Source organism: Cnephaeus nilssonii (genome assembly GCF_951640355.1).
Source record: "Cnephaeus nilssonii genome assembly, chromosome: 13".
Taxonomy (NCBI): domain Eukaryota; kingdom Metazoa; phylum Chordata; class Mammalia; order Chiroptera; family Vespertilionidae; genus Cnephaeus; species Cnephaeus nilssonii.
This window is the reverse complement of record NC_137084.1, coordinates 73925302-73947942: the sequence shown is the minus strand read 5'-3', so window position 1 is coordinate 73947942 and position 22641 is coordinate 73925302.

Genomic DNA, 22641 nt, shown 5'->3' with positions numbered 1-22641 from the left:
ACTTTTCTTCTGTTATGAATGACTTGTGGCTATTCCAGTGTAATTTTACATAGTGTCTTCCACTCAATAAGTAAAATGTGATTGATTGAGAGCTGTGGCCAATCCCTAGTTCTCCTAACAAAGTAAAATGTATGATTTTATTCAATAAGAATATGTAAGAAAAATTCTACTTTGGAGAGTAGTTTAGTGTTATTTTCAGGATCTTGTGTCATTATGAGCCAGTCACTCTTATTTTATTTAATACAAGGCCATCTAGCAAATTTTCCCATTCAGTGATGAAAACAAGCAAACATAGGCCACATAGAGTGAATTCCTGAATATTCTGTGCCATGCTTGCTGGGGCAGGTGCAATAACTAGATCCTTAGTTAGCTTTGTGGGAATTGTAGGAATATGGGCTATCCTGGATTACTTCCCATTGATTTGGACTTCTTTTGAACTCTTTTCCTTAGGCCCAGAATGATCAATTCAATCATTGAAATGATCAAAATAACTTCCTTTAACCAACATCCCAAATTTCCTATTTTTCCACTATTATCTCATCAAAGAATAAACTTTTTTCTTTTAAATATTTTTAAAATTGATTTCAGAGAGAAAGGGAGAGGGAGAGAGATAGAAACATTAATGATGAGAGAGAATCATTGATTGGCTGCCTCCCACATGCCCGCTACTGGGAATCAAGCCCAAAACCCAGGCATGTGCCCTGACCAGGAATTGAGCCTGGGACCCTTTGGTCCAGAGGCCGATGCTCTATCCACTGAGCCAAACTGGCTAGGGCATAAACTATTTTTGATAAATAATATGAATTAATCAAACATCCTAGTCAAAGATTTCATTCTGAGTGACAAAAGTAGCAAATTAAAAATATATATATAACTGGTCAAAATGTGCAGTTTTATTGGAGCTGTTGTTGATTGTACAATAATGCTGTCTGCCAGCCACACAGACTAACAAATGTTGTGTTATCTCTGGGTGGGCTATTATAACAAAGTCATGCCAAATGTCAGTAAATGGAAGAGAATAATAATAAAAAATAACTGCAATTTGTGAGCATCGGTTTCTATTCCAGGCAATTAATAATCATATTTAATCTTCAGGACAATCCTCAATGTTGGCATTTAAAAAATTTATTTTTTATTTGTTTTTCACAAATTACAAATTGTGTTTCAGGAAAAAAACATGTTAAATTACATACCTCAGTCCAACTAATAGATATTAGTGGTATATTTTATGATTTTCACCATATTCAGTGTTTTTCTTTGAGGTGCTCCTCCGCTTGTAAAACTCAGGCACAACCATGTAAGTTTGCTTTGTCCAATGAAATGTGAGTAGGAGTAACGTAAGTCACTTCTGAGCAGAAGCTTTAAGCCAGCATGTGGTTCACTGTTTTGCTCTGTCTACTGGTTCAAAACGAGCCTACCCCAACAGTTAGGGCTAAATGGTAACATGATATAGAACAGAGTTACAGACCACTCAATATAGGTATGGAAAATATGCTGGAAATAAACCTTCATTGTCAGCCACTGACCTATTGAGCTCATTTGTTACTATAACATAACATTTCTTGATTGACACAGAGCCAAGACTGAACATACACAAGTTAATCTCAAGGCCAAAGATTGTACTTATTTTTTTCTTAAAAGAAATAGACCTCAGCATTAAACATATTCATTAATATTTTCTTCTTGATCATGTGCCCTATACTTGTGCAGTAGATTTCTCCTTACTTATTTACTTAGTAATCTGCCTTCTACTCTTGAATTTTTATGATTCTTGTCTTTGTGCCTTTACTTAATTCTCACAAATAAACAACAAATAGAGAATCATATTTTGTTTTCTTTTCCTTTTATCCAAACATTTTTATAATTTCCAAGACCTGGCTAATAATTCCCCTTTTCTAGGAAATATTTCCTGATAAACTACAAAACTTGCAATGCATCAATAGAGTGAAAACAATCACACCTAGTTTTGTATCTAGACTTACTACAGTCTCACCAATTCATAAGGCTCTTACATACCTAATGTGTTTTAACTGCATTTTGGCTTCTCGTCCATGAGCAAGAAAAGCTCATAAGCAATGGGACAAGAATGTTGTTCTTACCACAAATAGGATATAATGCAAGCCCTTACAGATGTCCCAAATGAAGCCATGTTCAAAGAAATATTGTTCAACAAACATCTCCACTATTATCTAAAATGTCCATATAACTTTGTAATGTGCTGATGGTCTTATTATTTTGTTATTTAGCTAGGCTGGGTGAAATGTTTGTTTTTTTTTACTTTTTTGTTTTTTTCTGTAAATTCTCACCTGAGGAAATTTTTCTATTGACTTTTAGTGAGAGTAGGAAGGAGGCAGGGAAGGAGGGATGGAGGGAGGGGGAGAGAGAGAGAGAGAGAGAGAGAGAGAGAGAGAGAGAGAGAGAGATGTGAGAGAGAGACACTTGGATTAGTTGTTTCCCTCACGCTCTGGGGGGCAAGGAGGGATCAAAACTACACTCCAGGTATGTGCCCTTGACTTGGAATAGAACCTGAGACCCCTCCAATGTGTGGGCCAATGCTCTAACCACTGAGTCAAATTAGCCAGGGCAAGACTGAGTGAAGTTTTAGGCATAAAGCAGCTCAGGAACTTTATTCATAGACTGGACAACCTGGTCCTCATCAATGGTCTAAGTGTGCAGGCATTTCCTTTATGAGGAATATTTTTACTCAATAATAAATAATTAGTAAATCCCTAAGAACAAAAGCATCAGCAAAAAAAGATGTTGGCTCTGTTTTTGGACAAGTTTGTTATAAAGCCCCAAAGGCAAAAAAAATCATAGCATTTTTTTTAATGTTTAGTTTTGCTCTCAGTTTATTTTTATTAATGTCTTATTTTATTTTGTTTTTTGTATTATATGGGAATGCAATTTTTTTTTTAAAATGGTAATGTTGTGTTAGGGGAGGTAATAACAATGACATTCCTTGATAGGGTAAATATATCTACCTTTTAAAAACATCTTGAAATGTTCTAGCTTTCTTTTTAAAGAGTAAGGTCATACAATCTGTATAAATATTAAGTTAAAGAAAGGTTTACCTTAATGGTAGGGTAAATAGGAAAATGGCCATTTCAAATATAAATGACTCATTTTTTAAATAGTCACTGGTTGTGGAACTATGATTTTGTTCTTATTCATCACATAATAATTTAGCAGTGCCTATTTTCTTTCTAGTGAACCTAGTATACATACATGTAGAGACAAAAGGAGCAATGCAATTTATTAATAGTGCCAGTTTTTGCTAATAATTTTATCAATAGGTTTACTATAATAAGTCCTAAATCCAATTCTTATTTATGTTGCAATGGTATAATCCCAGAAGATCTTAAAACTTCTGAAACAACCTCAGCTAACTAAAATGCATAATCCTTAAAATGTATATCATTTTAATTCTATCCAATTAAATTCTTTATATGTTCTTACTCTGTTCTTACTGTCTGATAATTACTACAAATACACACACATACACATCTAAAGTGGTAGAAGAGGATGTAAATATAGGCAGAAACTGAAGTACAGTTGACATTTAAAAGAAAAAGGAATAAGTGAGTTTACACCTTTTACAGCTTTTAGCCTGAGGGCATGTTCTAGGAAGACCAGTTAAAAATCCAGTAGAAACCTTTAGTATTTCTGATTGAAAAAACAAAGAATTGCCGAAACCGGTTTGGCTCAGTGGATAGAGCGTCGGCCTGCGGACTGAAAGGTCCCAGGTTTGATTCCGGTCAAGGGCATGTACCTTGGTTACAGGCACATCCCCAGTGGGGGTTGTGCAAGAGGCAGCTGATCGATGTTTCTAACTCTCTATCCCTCTCTCTTCCTCTCTGTGAAAAATCAATAAAATAAAAAAATAAAAAACAAAGAATAGATTGTGACACTGAAATTATAAGGGTAAATCCTAGAAAGCATAACTCTAAAGGGGAAACCTTGCCCATACAGTAAGTAGACCAGCTAACCCTAAAAGACTAATATAATATTTAAACTGCCACCCACCACGGGGATTCCAGAGTTTACTGTTTTCCTTCAGCCACATGTTATCTGCCTCCTTATAAAAAATAATAATACTCTTGGGAGAAACATTTAAAAAAATCAAGAGTTTTTAATAACATATAATTCACTATGTCCAAGATAGAATTTGAAATATCTCAACATATGAACAATCAAGAGAACATATTTTCTCAAAAGAAAAGACAATCAATAGATATAAACTTTGAGCCTAGATATTGGAATTAGCACATGTTTTTTTTTTAAGCAGTTATACTTATGCTCGAGGAAATAAAGGAAATGAGCTTATATTGAATAAAAGAAAAATCTCTGCATTGAAGTAGAAATAAGAAAAGTGAACCAAATTCTAAACTTAATGAATCAATATCTGAAATGCAAAGAAATAATACAAGATGTACTTCATAATGGAATATAGATGACAAATATTTAGTGAAGTTGAATCAAATGAGATTATCCAATTTTAGTGCAGAAGGAAAAAAAGATTGATAAAGAGAAAAAGTTAACAGATACTAGGGTCTTGTAGGATCCTATCAAAAAGTATAGCATACATGTAATTGGAAGTCCAAAAGCAGATTCAAGATAAAATAGGGCAGAACATGTTTGGAATAAATAAAGTCTAAATTTTCCAAAATGTAGTGAAAAAATCAACTTGCAGATCCATGAAGCTCAGTGAAAACAAGTCAGGATTAATACAGATAAAGGCACACATACACACATCACAATTAAACTGCTCCTAGCTAAAGATAAAGAGAAAAACTTCAAAGCAACCAGGGGAAAACATTGTATTGCCTATAGCACAATTTCATTAACCATCCACTTGCCATTAGGAAGAATGAAGGCCAAAGGATAGTGGAATACTGTCTTTAAAGTCAAGAAGGAAAAAACCCCAAAACGTTTATAATCCAGAATCCTATGTTCAGCAAACATATTTCTCATCAATAAATACAAAATAAGACATTTTTATAAAAATATATTTTATTGATTTTTTTTTTATAGAGAGAAAGGGTCAGGGAAAAAGAGCTAGAAACATCGATGAGAGAGAAACATCGATCAGCTGCCTCCTGCACACTCCACACTGGGGATGTGCCCACAACCAAGATACATGCCCTTGACTGGAATTGAACCTGGGACCCTTCAGTCCACAGGCCGATGTTTTATCCACTGAGCCAAACCGGTTAGAGCAAAATAGGACATTTTTAGATAAATAAAATGAAGACCTTCCCTATAATAAATGTTCCAAGAAGTTCTTCACGATAAATGGAAATAAATCAGATGTGAAGTGAATCTTCAGAAAGGACTGAAGACATTTAAAAACAATAACTATATAGGTACATATAAAAGGTTAATTTCCTTCCTTTAATTTCTTTATAATGCATATTCTCTCCAAATAAAAACATTATAACATTTTATTTCACATTATAAGACAGCTGTGTTATACACACACACACACACACACACACACACACACACATACATAAATACTAGAGGCCCAGTGCATGAAATTCATGCCTGGGGGGGGTGTCCCTCAGCCCAGCCTGCACCCTCTCTAATCTGGGACATCCCTCTCACAATCCAGGACTGTTGGCTCCCAACTGCTCGCCTGCCTGCCTTCCTGTTGCCCCTAACTGCTTCTGCCTGCCAGCCTGATTACTCCCTAACCACTCCCCTGCCAGCCTGATTGATGCCTAACTACTCCCCTGCCAGCCTGTTTGCCCCCAACTTCCCTCCTCAACCTGGTCACCCCTAACTGTCCTCCCCTGCAGGCTCGATTGCCCTCCCTTGAAGGCCCGGTCCCTCCCAACTGCCCTTCCCAGCTGGCCTGGGTCCCCCCAACTGCCCTCCCCTGCATGCCTGATCCCTCCCAACTGCCCTTCCCTGCTGGCCTGATCACCCACAACTGCCCTCCCTTGTAGGCCTGGTCTCTCCCAAACACCCTCCCCTGCTGGCCATCTTGTGGTGGCCATCTTGTGTCCACATGGGGGCAGGATCTTTGACCACATGGGGGCAGCCATCTTGTGTGTTGGAGTGATGGTCAATCTGCATATTACTCTTTTGTTAGATAGGATAGAGGCCTGGTGCACGGGTGGGGGCCAGCTGGTTTGCCCTGAAGGGTGTCCTGGATCAGGGTGGGGGTTCCCTTGGGGCATGGGGCAGCCTGGGCAAGGGGCCTGTGGTGATTTGAAGGCCAGTCACGCCCCCTGGCTACCCAAGGGAAGGCCCTGGTATCTGGGATTTATTTATCTTCTACAATTGAAACTTTGTAGCCTGAAGTGAAGCCAAGCCTTCTGCTTGCTCTGTGCCTCAGGGGATTTATTTATCTTCTATAATTGAAACTTTGTCAACTTAAGCAGAGGCCAAGCCAGACCAGGGTGTGTGGAAAGCTCGGCTTCCTCCATCGCCGGGGATACCCAAGCCTCCCTCCTGCTCTCTCAGTGGCCACAGCCATCTTGTTTGGGTTAATTTCCATACCCGCTCCTGATGGGCTGGTGGGCGTGGCTGGTGGGTGTAGCGGACTGATAATTAATTTGCATATTACTCTTTTATCAGATAGGATATATATACATATATACATAACAACTATAAAAGAATAATGAGGTGATAAATGTACCTATATAGTTGCAAAGTTTCTATATTTTACTTGAAGTAGTTAGTATATTATTAATTCTAAGAAACAATAACTTTTAAACAATCATGAATATATTATACAAAGAATATAGCTAAAAGGCCAATAGATAAATTAAAATGAAACATCTCTGTTCCTCTCACAAACAAAAGAAAAACAAAATGAAAAAAGTATAAATCAGGAAGAAAAAGAGGAAAAAAGGAAAAACAGAAACAGAAAACAAATAATAAAATGATAAAAATAAATCCAAATATATAAATAATTACATCAAATGTTAGCAGAGGTTAATGGACTAATACCTATTATTTAAAGGCAGAAATTATAAAATTGATCAAAGAAAAGCCATGTTCAATTCTATGACATTAAGAAAAGTCACATTAAATATGAATGCACAGATAAAGTAAATTAGTGAAAAAGGAAATGTGCAAATGTTAATCATATTAAGGCTGAAAAGATTATATGAACATCAGATAAAGTAGATCTTCAGCAAAAGTATTATTGGAGATAAGAATGGACATTTCTTCATAAAAATAGGTTCAGTGTTCCAGGAAAACATATCACTCTCCCCCTAACACCTGTATGCATCATGCATACACTCTGATAGTTTATTCCCCAATTGTTAAGAAATACGTTACAATATAAATTCACATAGTTATGCTGATCTGCAAAGTTCCATAGCATTTGTGCTCTTGTATTCTACAAGAGAAAATTCTTAAACCAAATGCAATTTTTTGTGCTTTCTTCAAATATTTCTCAATGGTGGACAGATATCCGTTCTGTGATTAGAGCCTTCATCATTCCATCAGCCCAGAGATGCCTATGGGATTACAGAGCAACTTTTATTTAAGGAGGTTATTTTAAGAAACAATCTTGTCAAGGTTTGTGCAAAGAACCCTTAAAAATGAAGATGGACCTCCTGAAATTGGTGTAATTTCCCACACAGATGTATTTACACACTGAAATTATGCATCTGAGGAAAAGCTTGGTGTTTTGGAGCTAATGATATTACTTATAATTGTACATTTCCTATTCTGCACTTAGATTCAGATATTGCAGAAAATAATGAGAAAATCTATTTGCTTTTGTTATAATAGGCAGTTAGTCAGGTATTAACAAAACAGAAGGAAAAGAAAGGAACCAGACAGATCTGATTAAGCCTGATTAGCTTTTCAGTCACTCCAGGGAGTAAACAGCATCTTTCCACCCAATTAAAGGAGTGGGGGGAGACAGGGAAGAAGAATTCCTTTTACTAACTGCCTGGGCAATAGGAGCCCAAATGGCTACCATTCAAGGGGGAGGAGACTAGCCTGGGAAATTCTAGGGAAATGATCAGATTGGGAGAAGGCCTGCGAGAATCCTCGAAAGAGATTTGATAGGGGGAGGGCACAAGCCAGGGAAAAGTCAGAAAAGAGACTGGGTAGTCTGAAAGAAGCCTGTTCTTTCCCAAATGAAGGGCATATGTGGAAGCTAGACAAAGAAGCCATCAGGGGCCTCCTTGGAGGACACCCATGCTCTTCCCTCTCTCCCACAGGTACTTGTTGCCTTCTTTTCTCCTAAACTCTAAGGATTCCCATGAGACTTGCAACCAGGGGAGCAGTGAGCAGCAGCAGGGGAGTGTCCTTTTGCCTCTAACTTCCTCTCCTGAGTCCACATAGCCTGCCCACTCTCTCGGCCTCTCTGAGAGCGTACTACAGCTTTTCACGCTAATAAATCTTGCCACTATCACTTAAAACTTCCCCTACATGAGTGCCCCTGAAATTCCTTGCCTGTGACACTGCTGAAAAACCCATTTCCTCCAGCAACACTTACTCAGAAAGATAAATACATAATTATCATCAGGGAAGGTTAAAATCGTACAAAATTTCACATGCAGTTCTTCGGCATGTATTTTCAGAGCAAAGACTAAGAAGAGGGGAAAAAACAAATAATGGAATAACAGTTGAGGGTATTCAGGTGCACTGAATAGAACATATGGTCTAGAACATTATTCATTCTGCAAAATGCCCACTTAAGCCCTGAGTAAAAGCCCTTTTCTATATAGAGCTTTTAGAATTTATTGCTACTGGGGCCTTTCTCCCTGATAACCTATTTCAGAATTATGGTGAGAAGGGCATGGATTATTGATAGTTGAGGTAAGTATTCCTGTGATTCTAACTTGGTGCCAAGGTTTATAACCATTGCTCTGGGAAATTCTATGAGATTCTACTCAATTTTATTTAGTGATAAGTATATGAGTTTAAGTAACTTTGATTCTGTTTTTTGCTTTTTCTGTAACATGAACATTACTGCTTTTGATAGCCATCACAAGTAGCAGGCACTCCTATATTTTGGGTGGGATTTCAAATACCATTAAGTGAGCACTATGCATACAGTAGGTGAGAGTTGGGGTGGGAACTGGCAACATTGCTTAATCTCCCTCCATTCCTTTCTGAGAAGTAAGCCCTGGAGAGAATTCACAGCTGTCCTCCTTTCCTCAAAAGAAATGCTAGAAGCTAAACTAGGAAGCCTTTAATATTATTGCTCCTATAATCTTACCTTTTATTAAAGACTAGAGGCCCGATGCACAAAAATTCATGCAAGAGTAGGCCTTCCTTCCCCCGGCTGCCAGCACCAGCTTCCCTCCAGCACCCAGGATCTGGGCTTCCTTCCGGCCGAAGGCATGCAGAACCTGGGCTTTGCTCTGGTCCTGGCTTCGTCCTGAAGGACATCCGGAATGACGTCAGGAAGGATGTCTGGTCTAATTAGCATATTACCCTTTTATTATTATAGATGTAAACTAACCAATGGGAGGTGGGCATGGGACACTCTGGTTGTTTCCTTCCATCTAGGTGCTCTAGCCAAATTCTCCTTTTAAATTTAAGTTGGCCATTTTTCAACAGTCCAGACAAAGGAAATTCTTGACTAGCACATTGTGCAATTGTATTATTCCCCAAATAAATAAATGTAAATGCTACAAACCTCTAAATGATTTATAACTATCTATTTGCAACCTTAAACAAAATACTTTCAGAGAACATTTCAGTCTCCCTTTTTCCTGCTGCTAGGCAACTTGGCTCTACAGGTCTTTGTAATGTGCGGTCTGTTGCTAAAACTGCTGAAATGAAGTTCCTAATGCTGTAGCATAAACTCTGAGATAGTGTGGTATGTTTCCATTTGTATGGAAAGAGCTGCTAATCTAAATCCTATCTAAATGAAACCTTTTTAATTCACTCCCATAAATGTGAGACTCTTCAGCTATTGGATTTCTCTACTGTGCGATGGCAGAGTTGAGAGGTTTTCACAATTGACTTCTTCCTGGATTTACGGTGATTTGTGGCGCATGGAACAGAAAATGCTGACAAAAACTTCACTGCCTGACAGTTATCCATTAGACACTGGGTTTTTAATAACCGATGCAGATGCACCCTCAGGTCGAATGAGTTCTCAAAACCACCATTTGGATAAAAAGCCACTCATTCTATGCATCTGAGTGAAGCTCTCTACAGTGATCTGTTTCCCTGCTTAAAGGTGTAGGCTTTGGTAGAACATAAGAAAATATTTTGCTTTCAAAATAAAATTTTTTCATGTGTGTATGCTGTGAGAACTGAACAGATGTCGGGATTAATTATTTACAAGCCATTTATGAGTTGAGATTTTCAAATTCCCTAGAAAAGACTTTGAAAACATAATTGTATCAATTACCTTCTGTGCTTTTGATGTTTTCACTAGAGGAACATTATCATTCAAGGCATGTTATTTTTCTACTTATGATACTCTTCAATACTGTGAAAGAAGATGTAAACTCACTTTGAAAAGTAATTGCAGCTTCATTTTTATTCAGTGTGAACACCCAAGATTCTTTTAACATCAACACATCATCCTGTATAATTAACCATAGTTTGACTTGATATTGTATTCCATTGAGAAAGGCATATGATACTTGGAATGCTATTGCTCAATATTTCCTAAGTTTAAAAATATGTTTCTAATTTGGTAAAAGCCAAATACTTGTGCTTTATTTAGTGGTTATTTCTATTCCAAATGTTGTAAAGTCTCTGACATGATTATTTTTTTCCAATTCACAAATGTGAATCTTGAGATGATTTTATTTTCATGCTTTATGCAGTTTTAACAATTTATAAATTTATAAATAGATAATTTTAGTCAGTAGTATTCATTAAAAATAATGGCCTTGGACTCCTTTGGTATTCTGGCATTCTTTTATTAACAGAAAGAAAGCCTATTTATAGACATAAAGATCTATATTTAATGAAAATAATCATAAGCCATTTTTTATGGGGCTTAATACTCTATGGGAAGGAAGGTGATAATTAAGCACCCTAATCAGTATGAATGGGTGTTAAGTAGATTCCATTTTCCAGTCAATACCCCCCTTCTGTTAAATTTGCATTGGAACCAGTGTACATAGTGGCAAATAAAGACACCTTCACAGCTTACACTTGCAAAAGAAAGATATACAGGAAAAGGAAAAGTGCAAAACTTAGTATCTTTCCCCTGCTTTGGGGATACATTTCTTCCTTAACCACTCAACTGAAAAGTTCCTGGTCCAATGCTAAGTTTTCCTGTGAAGAGATGATAGAAGTAAGGTCCTAGGAATTAACACTGGGGGCATGGTCTTGACTCTAGAAATATAACCTTTTTTGTTACATTTTTGTTTTGGCTGGTATACAACCAAATTAATAATTTATGCACCAGCAGGTAGTTTGGGAGTAGGCACCTTACCGGTATAATTTGTTCACTAGAAATAGCCTGCTCAACTCAATGTTTCACCCACTCCTTATTGGAAATGGAACAGTATTTTAAGAAATACTTTTTATGCATTATATACATAAAATTTGCAAGTTTTAGATGTACGTTTGCTTATAAATAGACCAACATGAATATACCAGTGGTAAGTGGGGCATTTTCTTATATGTGAATATTAATAAAATGAAATATTTTCCAAACCTCAAGCTTAATATTGAAACTAGAGTTTAAATATTACTATTGTAATACAACTATTACAATGTACAATACTACTTAATAAATAAGTTGTGTTCATTTATTAAAGTATCACTCATTCCCATTTCCAAGAAATTATTTTCCACACTTATTGTAAATTTATATTACCAAGTCTAAAAATTATATAGCTATTTAGGAAGGCAGACAGAGAACTTGAATATGTGTGTCGGAATTAAGAAGGGAATTAGTCATTAAAGACAAACACATTAGACATGTAAACCCTTACTACTCCCAGTGGTCACCTGCCTATATTCTATTGAGTCCTCATTTTGCTTTCTCTTTTCCTTCTCCAAAACTGTTCACCCACATATCTAGCCTCTCTTTTATTATCTCCTTAGTTTAATTATATCCTAATATCCCCATGTTTCTGACTTTGGTATGACAACTTGATCCCGATTTCTAATGATGGTCTTGTTAGGTGGCTCAATTTTGGTAATTCTTCATCTTTAGCTGATTTCTGACTATATGTAATCTATAAGAAAAAAAGGTAAAAAAATACAAATAATGGTGATAGTGATGATGATGATGATGATGATAATGATGAAGACAGAGGAGACCCTTTATGACCAAGAAACTGTAATGAGTTTTATACAATATTTAATTTTTATAATTACTCTGTAAAGCTGTCCCTATCATTATCATTTTCTAAAACATAAAACCAAACATTAGATAGATTAAATAAATTACCCAAAGATATCCTATATAATAAAGATGTAATATGCAAATTGACCATCACTCCAACACACAAGATGGCCACCCCCATGTGGTCAAAGATAGCCACCCCATGTGAACACAAGATGGCTGCCACAAGATAGCTGGCAGGGGAGGTCAGTTGTGGGCCATCAGGCCAGCAGGGGAGAGCAGTTAGGGGCAACAAGGCCAGCAGGGGAGGGAAGTTAAGGATGACTGGGCTGGCAAGGGAGGGCAGTTAGGAGCAACCAGGCCGGCAGGGGAGGGCAGTTGGGGGTGACCAGGCCTGCAGGGGAGGACAGTTAGGGGCAATTGGGCCGGCAGGGGAGGGCAGTTGGAGGTGACCAGGCCTGCAGGGGAGGATAGTTAGGGGCAACCAGGTCAGCAGGGAGGGCAGTTAGGGGTGACCAGGCTGTCAGGGTAGGGCAGTTAGGGGGAATTGGGCGAGCAGGGGAGCAGTTAGGCGTTAATCAGGCTGGCAGGGGAGTGGTTAGGAGGTGATCAGGCTGGCAGGCAGAAGCAGTTACGGGCAATCAGGCAGGCAGGCAGGCAAGCATTTGGGAGCCAGCAGTTCTGGATTGTGAGAGGGATGTCCAACTGCTCATTTGGGGTCAGGCCTAAACAAGCAGTCGGACATTCCTAAAGGGGGTCCCAGATTGGAGTGGATGCAGGCTGGGCTGAGGGACACTCCACACACACACACACACACACACACACACACACACACACACACCGTGCACGAATTTCATGCACCGGGCCTCTAGTGCTTTTAATAAATGTTGAAACTAAGATTTGACTCTACTTTGACTCACATTGCTGTGTTCCTATCTGCCATGAAATCCTCCTCCAGAAGTAGAATTTTATTGGGTTACAGCTGCACGTCAGGCATGAACAATAAGTTTCATATGTTGCAGTTGTATATAAAGAGACTATCAAGAATGTACCAGTAATAAGTGGATCAGTTTCATTTCCCTCTTTTGTCAAAAAAGTTGTGCCTCTTTAAGATTGAATTTTCCATAAACAATATTATTCATTTGTGACACCAGCTTAAAGGGTAGGACTTTTTTAGATATTGCTGGAATTGCAGTCCATTGCCATTCAATACCAAACAACTCCTGACTGACAAGTTGAGTTATTGAATACTTTCTTGCTTATTTGTATTTCACTGATATTGATATTTTAGAATTAGAGGTCTAACAATACATAATTAATGTAGTATACTAAAGACAAAGCAGATAATTATAGTTTAAAGGCTTTATATTAATGCACACACTTGTGTATATGAATATGTGTATGCATACATATATGTGTTTATGTATATAAAAACACATATGGTATTCATCAAGTATTACATAAGTCAGTAAATATTAAAGTGTTATTGATTGCTTAGATTTTCTTTCACTTAAAAAATGTCTTGCTTGCCTGGCATGTATTATATGTGAATGTTTTTTGACAGGTTAGTCATCATGATGAATGGTAGTAACACAAATAAATCAGCTGCAATACACAAACTTTTTTTAAAATCACATAAGAGAATTGATTGAAAATTTTAAAATAAAAAACTAATCAACATCTTATTCAAATGACAATAGTTCAAGGAAAAGGTAATGTCTACATTTGGGTAGGAGGGTGTAGGTAAGAAATAATACAAGAAATCCCTCCCCCTTCTTCAAGAAGAAAATGTGAAAAAATATGACCAAGGTTACAGACTTCACTGTAACCACCTACCCAATTTCCTGGAATAATTTTCCATTATAAATAAGAGCTCACCCCACTGACCCTATTATGGATAAAAGAAAAAAGAAAAGAGTCTATTTATTCCAGGCAGCTAGGCAGTAGACTTCCAGCAAACATGCCTAACAGATATCTTTCCCACCGAATGCTGCCCTTCTCTCTCTCTCTCTCTCTCTCTCTCTCTCTCTCTCTCTCTATATATATATATATAATATATATATATATATATATATATATATCTTCCTTGCTTCATTTCTCCTTCTCCTCTTCCATCTCTTTTGCTCCCCACTCCTTACCATGAGTGTGTGTACCCACACATAAATATTTCCTGCACTGCATTTATCTGGCAATGATTCTATATCAGTGACTGCTATAAGGAAACTCTCGTTCACATGCCATTTCTTAAGTTTCTATGTATATCATTCATAAACTGACAAACTAAAGAATGAAATAAAGGAGAGGAAAAGAAAGCGAGAGGAGGGAATGAGAGAAAAAAGAAGGGAAGGATGGAGGGATAAATGGAAGGAGGGAAGGGGTAGGAGGGAGAGAAAAGAGAAAGAAGAGAAGAGAAGAGAAGAGAAGAGAAGAGAAGAGAAGAGAAGAGAAGAGAAGAGAGAGAAGAGAAGAGAAGAGAAGAGGAGAGGAGAGGAGAGGAGAGGAGAGAAGAGAAGAGAAGAGAAGAGAAGAGAAGAGAGAGAGAAGAGAAGAGAAGAGAAGAGAAGAGAAGAGAGAGAAGAGAAGAGGAAGAGAAGAGAAGAGAAGAGAAGAGAGAGAAGAGAGAGAAGAGGAGAGGAGAGGGAGAGGAGAGGAGAGGAGAGGAGAGGAGAGGAGAGGAGAGGAGAGGAGAGGAGAGGAGAGAGAGAAGAGAGAAAATTTAGAGACTCTAAATTGTGATCAATGTGAGTAATTGGTGTATATTATTACATGGTCTATGTATCTGGCATGTCTTTTTCAAACTTATTTAAAATCGAAGCTCCTGGCTTGGAGATTATATCATATACTGTTGAAACTTTAAATAACAGGTAGCATTTCAATGGAAATTCCTGTTTAATAAAACTACTTAGAGTTTTCAGTAGGAGGCTAACTTGTTTTAATAAATATTTGCTGCAACAGAGGCCCAGAGCAAATTTAACCATGTTCTTGAATATATGACTTCACTGCTCTGCTTAGAAAACTCAGATCCTTTTCAGGATGCAACATAAGTTTAAAATTAGAATAAATATATACTTTTTAATTTGGGTTTTATAGAATATAATGTTCTTTTTGTTATTACAGAAGATATTTTCTCTTGATTTTAAAAGTATTTTCTAAATAGCTATGTATTGGTGAGGTTAAGAATATTGTCTTTGTGTTTAGAATGATCTGAGGTTATAATTTGCCATGTAATCTTCAGCAAATTCCTTAATATCACTATACTTCACATATCTCATTTGTAAAACAGAGATAGTAATTGTACATAGCACATTAGTTCGTTATAAAGATTATTCCCACTTAAGCTAGCATCATTTAACTGAGTGATTATGATAGGTTTGCAAGGTTTTATCCTTACAAAGGTTTTATTAGGTTGTTTTTTAGCACTCCTATTTTTTAACATAACAGTTGAAATTTAAAATGCTTCTTAACTGAAGTACAACTGAATACTTATTTCCAGGGGTAATGTGAAAAATAAAATGTAAATTGGGTCACTCAGAGGAAATTGTGACATTTTTGTTTACATATTCTGACTCTTCACTACCATCTAGTTTCATCTTCTGCTAGAGTTGGCATCGGTTAGAGAGGGGAGGGCTTGAGTAAAGAACTGGCTTAATAAGTGCTTCTCTGCTCAAGCACTACCTGAGTATTAAAGTGGAGGTCAGATGTGACAGATGTTTCTTAGCTCAGATCACAGAAGGATAACATTATGCTATGATAACATTATGGCATGAATGCAGAACACAAAATCAAAGAAGCAAAACAGAGAGAAAAATAGCTGGAAATTCATAGAAACTGAAAGAGCAGGAAACAGCAAGATATTAAAGAATCCAAATTTGCATACAGGTATATTCTGGCTGGCAACTTAGGTCAGAACAATCAGGGTTCGACATGGAAAAGGATGTTTTTTATGAAGACTAGCAACTACACAAGCTTTCTGCCTGGGATAAGACCAAATCCTGTGTAGTTCTAGTTTACAAAGCAGCAATGTACCTGCTAAAACTTGACATGGAACTGTCATAGCATAATGTTATTTAATGCTTCATAAATCCTGACATTCCTGCCCCCAGCTTCAGCAGCCACTGGTAGATGAAACCTAGAAGAAATGGATGAATAGAGTGTCTAGTGATATTCTCCTTTCTCTAACTTTGAAAAAATAGTGCTTTCAAAATCACTTTCTAATGTGCTATTGTGTCTTCGTGTTTTAGCTATTAAATAGTATTGGAACTGAAGCCAGATAATAAATGTTTCCCTCATAGGTATGATAAAAGACCTAAGGTAGAGGATATGAGCACATCAGAGAGGAGACTAAACTGGACATCTTCTGTGAGAGTTCAAGGATACATATTTAATGCAGATTTTGAATCTCCTCTCAGACTCATATGCACATTGCAGCCTCACATGAGCTAAATATTTTACATATAAGATATCATTTTCTCTCTCAAGTTTTTTCTTCCACCCCCTATACTTCTTGCACATCACCTCTCTTAATTATTAGAATTACCAACCATTACTTTGAGATAAATTGGACATTATCTTAGATTATGTTTTCAGCCTCACACAACTAATAAAGTGCTAAATCCTGTCAAATTTACTATCAAAGGAGTTTTCCCATGTATCTTCACCTGTCAATACCATCACCAGGGCTCTAGTTCAGTCTTTTTTGCTTCTTTTTCTTGGAATATTGCACTTGACACCTCAGAGCTCTCCTTTCTAGTTTTTGTTGTTTTTTTTTAACTAGTCCTCTATGATTAGTGGACTTTCTGAACAATAAATCAACTATGCAATCCCCTATGAAAACTGCTCAATCCTCAACACTACCTCACAATATCTCCAGGTTAAAGTCCAAACTCATGAATATGGTTCTGTTACAGAATTTAGCAGGCAACCAGAAAATACACACACAGGAGTACTCAGAGATACAGAAAAACAAACAAACAAACAAACATTTATTTCCAGATGTACTAGTACTGTGTGACTCAGGGGAGACTGTCTCCAAATCCTGAGCAAACCAATATGGAGGAAGCTTTCTCTTTATACCCTTTGGTTTCTTTGTCCCCCAAATAAGGATCAGACTTCCGGACCTTTCACGAGTTTTGCAAAAAGCCCCATGTGCTGGGATGGGGGCCATGAGACCACACCTAAAGGCTTGGCCTGGCACCAGCGCTGATAACCCGCTATGGGGTTGTGTATTGTGCATGGTTTATGGCCTCTGTAAAATGTGAGTATTTAGGTAAACAGGTCTTGCAAGACCAGATAATTAAGGAAGGGGCAGTGACTAGACTATAGGCTAGCAGTAATGTGCATTAGGGATACTAATTATGTAGGTACAGAATCAGGCTGCTGGTCTCCCCCCAAAAAATCTCTTATTTTCCTCATCAGTTCCAGTCAATTACATGTCATTTTGAAAACCCATTATATTTCACTCTGTACAAGCAGTATCTTCCCCACTGAATACTCATTCATTTTTTGCCTAATGACCAGCTGCTTATCCTTCAAGACCTTTAAATAAATGCTCCTTGGTTCTTCCATCCCAGACGAAGTTGGTTACTTCCTTCAGTGGGTTGTCACTGTATTTTGCACTTCATTTCTAACTCAGAATCACTGTCCTCTGATACAATCATTTGTTTATGTATATTGCCCCTTTTAGACTACATGTGTGTGATTTGAGAGCAGATACCAGAACTTTAAATTGTAAACATTACTTAGCATTTTTTTATATAGAGCTTGGCAAATAGTAGGTTCTTGATGATTACATAAGGAATGTTGAAAACCATAAGCCTAGATTTCTTTGATTCCACCTTTAGAGACAACTTATATTATCCAACATATATTAGCTTGTAGACACTGTGATTTAACAAGTGTACTATGTATATTTGTTTCAAATGAATGAAGATATTCATTCTCAAATATCCAAACTAATTATTACAGTTCAGAGTACTTAATTCATGGAATATATACATACTAGAAGCCCGGTGCACGAAATTCGTGCATGGAGGGGGGTTGTCCCTCAGCCCAGCCTGTAACCTCTCCAATCTGGGACTCCTGGAGGGATGTCCGACTGCCCGTTTAGGCCCGATCCTGGTGGGATCGGGCCTAAACGGGCAGTCGGACATCCCTCTCACAATCCAGGACTGCTGGCTCCCAACTGCTTGCCTGCCTGCCTTCCTGATTGCCCCTAACCTCTTCTGCCTGCCAGCCTGATCACCCCCTAACCACTCTGCTGCCAGCCTGGTTGATGCTTAACTGCTCCCCTGCCAGCCTGCTTGCCCCCAACTTCCCTCCTCTGCCAGCCTGGTCACCCCTAACTGCCCTCTCCTGCAAGGTTGATCACCTCCAACTGCCCTCCCTTGCAAGCCTGGTCCCTCTCAACTTCCCTCCCTTGCAGGCCGGGTGCCTCCCAACTGCCCTCCCCTGCTGGCCATCTTGTAGTGGCCATCTTGTGTCCACATGGGGGCAGGATCTTTGACCACATGGGGGCAGCTATATTGTGTGTTGCAGTGATGATCAATCTGTATATTACTCTTTTATTAGATAGGATAGAGGCCTGGTGCACGGGTGGGGGCCAGCTGGTTTGCCCTGAAGGGTGTCCCGGATCAGGGTGGGGTTCCCTTGGGGCGTGGGGCGGCCTGAGCGAGGGGCCTGTGGTGGTTTGCAGGCCGGCCACGCCCCCTGGCAACCCAAGGGGAGGCTCTGGTATCTGGAATTTATTTTCCTTCTACAATTGAAACTTTGTAGCCTGGAGCAGAGCCAAGCCTCCTGTTGCTCCCTCCGGGGCGGCAGCCATTTCTGTGGCAGTTAATTCACCTTCTACAATTGAAACTTTGTAGCCTTAAGCTGGTGAGCCCGGCCAGGGTGTGCGGAAAGCTTTGCTTCCCCTGTTGCCGCCCGCAACCCTGGCCTGCTCTCTCAAGCTCCATTCTGCCATTTGTTTGAATTTGTTTACCTTCTATAACTGAAACTTTGTAGCTTGAGTGGAGGCTTAGGCCTGTAACGGCTATGGAAAGCTTGGCTTTCTCTGTTACCTGGGAAACCTTGCTCTCTGTGGCTGTAGCCATCTTGGGTTGGGTTAATTTGCATACTCGTCCTGATTGGCTGGTGGGCGTGGCTTGGCTGGTGGGCGTGGCTTATGTAGCAGAGTGATGGTTAATTTGCATATTACCATTTTATTAGAGAGGATGAGTTTGTGTGTGTATTCTGAAATAAAAGTATTTCAACTCCTATAGGAAAAAATACCAGTATTTCTTGAAACTTTCATGGTCATCAAAAACAAGGATAATTTGAAACATAGTAGGCCAAGAGGAGCCTTACTAGGCATGATAGCTAAATGCCAGTTGGGGTGCTGGAATATATCCTGGAACAGAAAAGGTCAGTAGGTAAAATCTAAGAAACTTTTCAGAAACTATGGACTTTATATAATAAGATTATCTACACTAATAAAAGAGAAAAATTCTAATTGACCATACCTTTGCTATGCCCGCAACCAATCAGAGCGAGTATGCAAATTAATCCAACAAAGATGGCGGTTAGTTTGCATATGCTAAGGGAGGGAGGAGTGAAGACTGAAGACAGCATAGAAGGAAGAGGGAGGGAAAGCAGAAAGCAAGGCGGCTGCCAGAGGGAAAGCGTGAGCGGGGCGCGCGGCTGTGGCAGCTGCTTGCAGGAATCTTCCTGCAACGGGCTCCTAGTAGTAATAATAAAAAATGGTTCATTAACTGTAACAAATGTACTATGCTAATGCAAGATGTTAATAAAGAGAATCTCGATGTGGAATATACAGAAACTCTTTTAGTATATTTTCAATTTTCCTTTAAATATAAAAATGTTCTAAAAATAAAGTTTATCAATTATTTTAAAATGAAGGTAAAATAAACACTCTTCAGACAAAAAATATGATATAATTGTCAATGGACTTTCATAAAGGACATGTAAAAGTTCTTTAGGCAGAGGGACTATGATACTAGTCATATAGTTGGGTCTACAAAAAGAATAATGATTTCCCAAAATAGTTAAAATTAAGGCATATAAGAGACATTTGCCCTATTTCTAATTACTTTAAATGACATTTAGTTGCTTAAATTGTAAATAATAACAAAATAATGAACTGTTTTTAATGTATGTAAGAGTAAATGGTATGACAGCAAAACAAAACTAATGGGAGACAAAACTAGGAAATATGAGTTTCCTATATTGTGAATGAAAGAATAAATATTTTTTAAAGGTGAGTAGTGATAAACTAAAGATGCATATTATAAACCTTAAAAATATATTAATGCAAAACAAGGCAGAATAAAAAAAAAAAGTTCTAAAGTTCAAAGAACATACGGAGCAAGTAGAAAATGACCAGATAAATGGTAAGTATATATCCAAAAATATCAGCAAGGTTTAGAACATATCAATTAATAAGTAAAGATTGTCAGATTTGGGGAAAAACACAAAACTCTGAAACTATTTTATAACTTCTACAATAAACCAATTTTAAACATACAGGCATGAAACAAAGGATGGAAACAAAACCTACAAATTTCAAATTAAGAGAATGTTGGAGTGGCTATATTAATATGAGATGGAAGAGATTTAAAAACAAAGAATAGAAATTCTACTTATAAAATGGACTAATAGGAACCAGATTTATCTTTCTCCCTAAAAACACCAAACACAAACACATCCTATATAATAAAAGGCTAATATGCAAATAGACCAAACAGTGGAACAACTGGTTGCTATGACACTCACTGACCAACAGGAGGCAAATGCTCAATACAGGAGCTGTCCCCTGGTGGTCAGTGCACTCCCACAGGGGGAGTGCTGCTCAGCCAGAAGCCGGGCTCACTGCTGGTGAGCGCAGCAGTAGTAGCGGGAGCCTCTCCTACTTTCGTGGCAGCGCTAAGGATGTCTGACTGCCAGCTTAGGCCCACTCCATGCACGGGTCTAAGCTGGCAGTCAGATATCCCCTGAGAGCTCCCAGACTGTGAGAGGGCACAGACTAGGCTGAGGGACCCCCCACTTCCCCGAGTGCATGAATTTCATGCACTGGGCCTCTAGTAGTATATAATACAGTAACTTCAAAACAGAACATTTACCAATGAAGGAGAGTGATCTCTAAGTGACTAGAAGAAAATGAGGTGAGTCCAATGATTTTCCCACCCTTGAGAGAGTTTCCAGGTAGTTTTGCAGGGAGTGGAGTATCTGAAGTGTCATGGCTCAGCAGTGGATAGTGATAATCCCTGGATTAAAGACAGCACTGCTGACCAGATCCCCTCCTTGACTAAACTCTAGCCAAGATCCTCAGAGGCCATGTTTTGACTAAGCCTGAAACTTTGCCTATAAAGATTGAATATCTTCATGGCTTCAAGTCTAGGGTGACCTTAACTCCCCTCAAAGTACCTGCCTCAGAAAATTCAAGGTTACCAAAAGAATGTACTGCTTTTTTCAACCAGCTCCTGAACATTGGGTTCCTGTCTCCCAGGCTCTATGGGAGGCTAAGAGTCTAACTTTCATAAGTGCCAGTTAGCAAATCCAGATGGGTTCATATGGCCCAACCCCTCTTTCCACCTTTTTGTAATTTTTCAATTCTTTTACTCTATTGAATCCTTGTTCACTACTACTCCACATTTTCTCTCATTCTCCCTCTAAAACAGTCATTTCTGTTAAAATTGGAGTTGAGTTCAGTCCACACTGGACACCTTTCTCTATTACAATTATATATCATTGATTAGGATCTGTCCTCACACTTAAACTAGTGTTTGGCTTTATTTTATTTTTTTGACACTGGTCCAGACTAACACTGGGCAGAGATGTGAAGGAGGTAAGAAGAGCATGCTGACATCTGGTAGATGGCATTACAGATAGAATGGAGAAAGCCAATGAAAGCTTGGGCACAATAGTAGAGTGAGCCTGTCCTGCATTTGGAGAAGAGTGAAGCTGAGGGCAATGGGAAGAAGTGGAAGTCATTGCACACTCTTTGGTTTTAACTTAATGAACTCTGGATCCCTTGGAGGCTTCTAAATAGATCAGAATAATCTGGCTAAACTTTAAAATACTAAATGGTAACTCTTGTAACTGATTTGAAAGTAGAATATAGTAGGGGATGGAGATGGAAGTAAAGTGAAACAAACTGCAAAAATCCTGGCAGACATGTTTCTATTTTGGACCATAAATGTAGTAGTAAAAGAGGTAAAAATGGTTCATATTTTGGATATATTTTTAAAGGCAGGTATTGCTCATATATCAGATGTGAAAGTATAAGAGAAATTTTGAAGTCAAGGATGTTTCCACAGAATTTACCCAAACAAAATGAAGGACCAATGTATCATTTACTGAGAGGGAGCCAACTGGAGGATCCCTTTGAGGAAAATGGTAGAGAA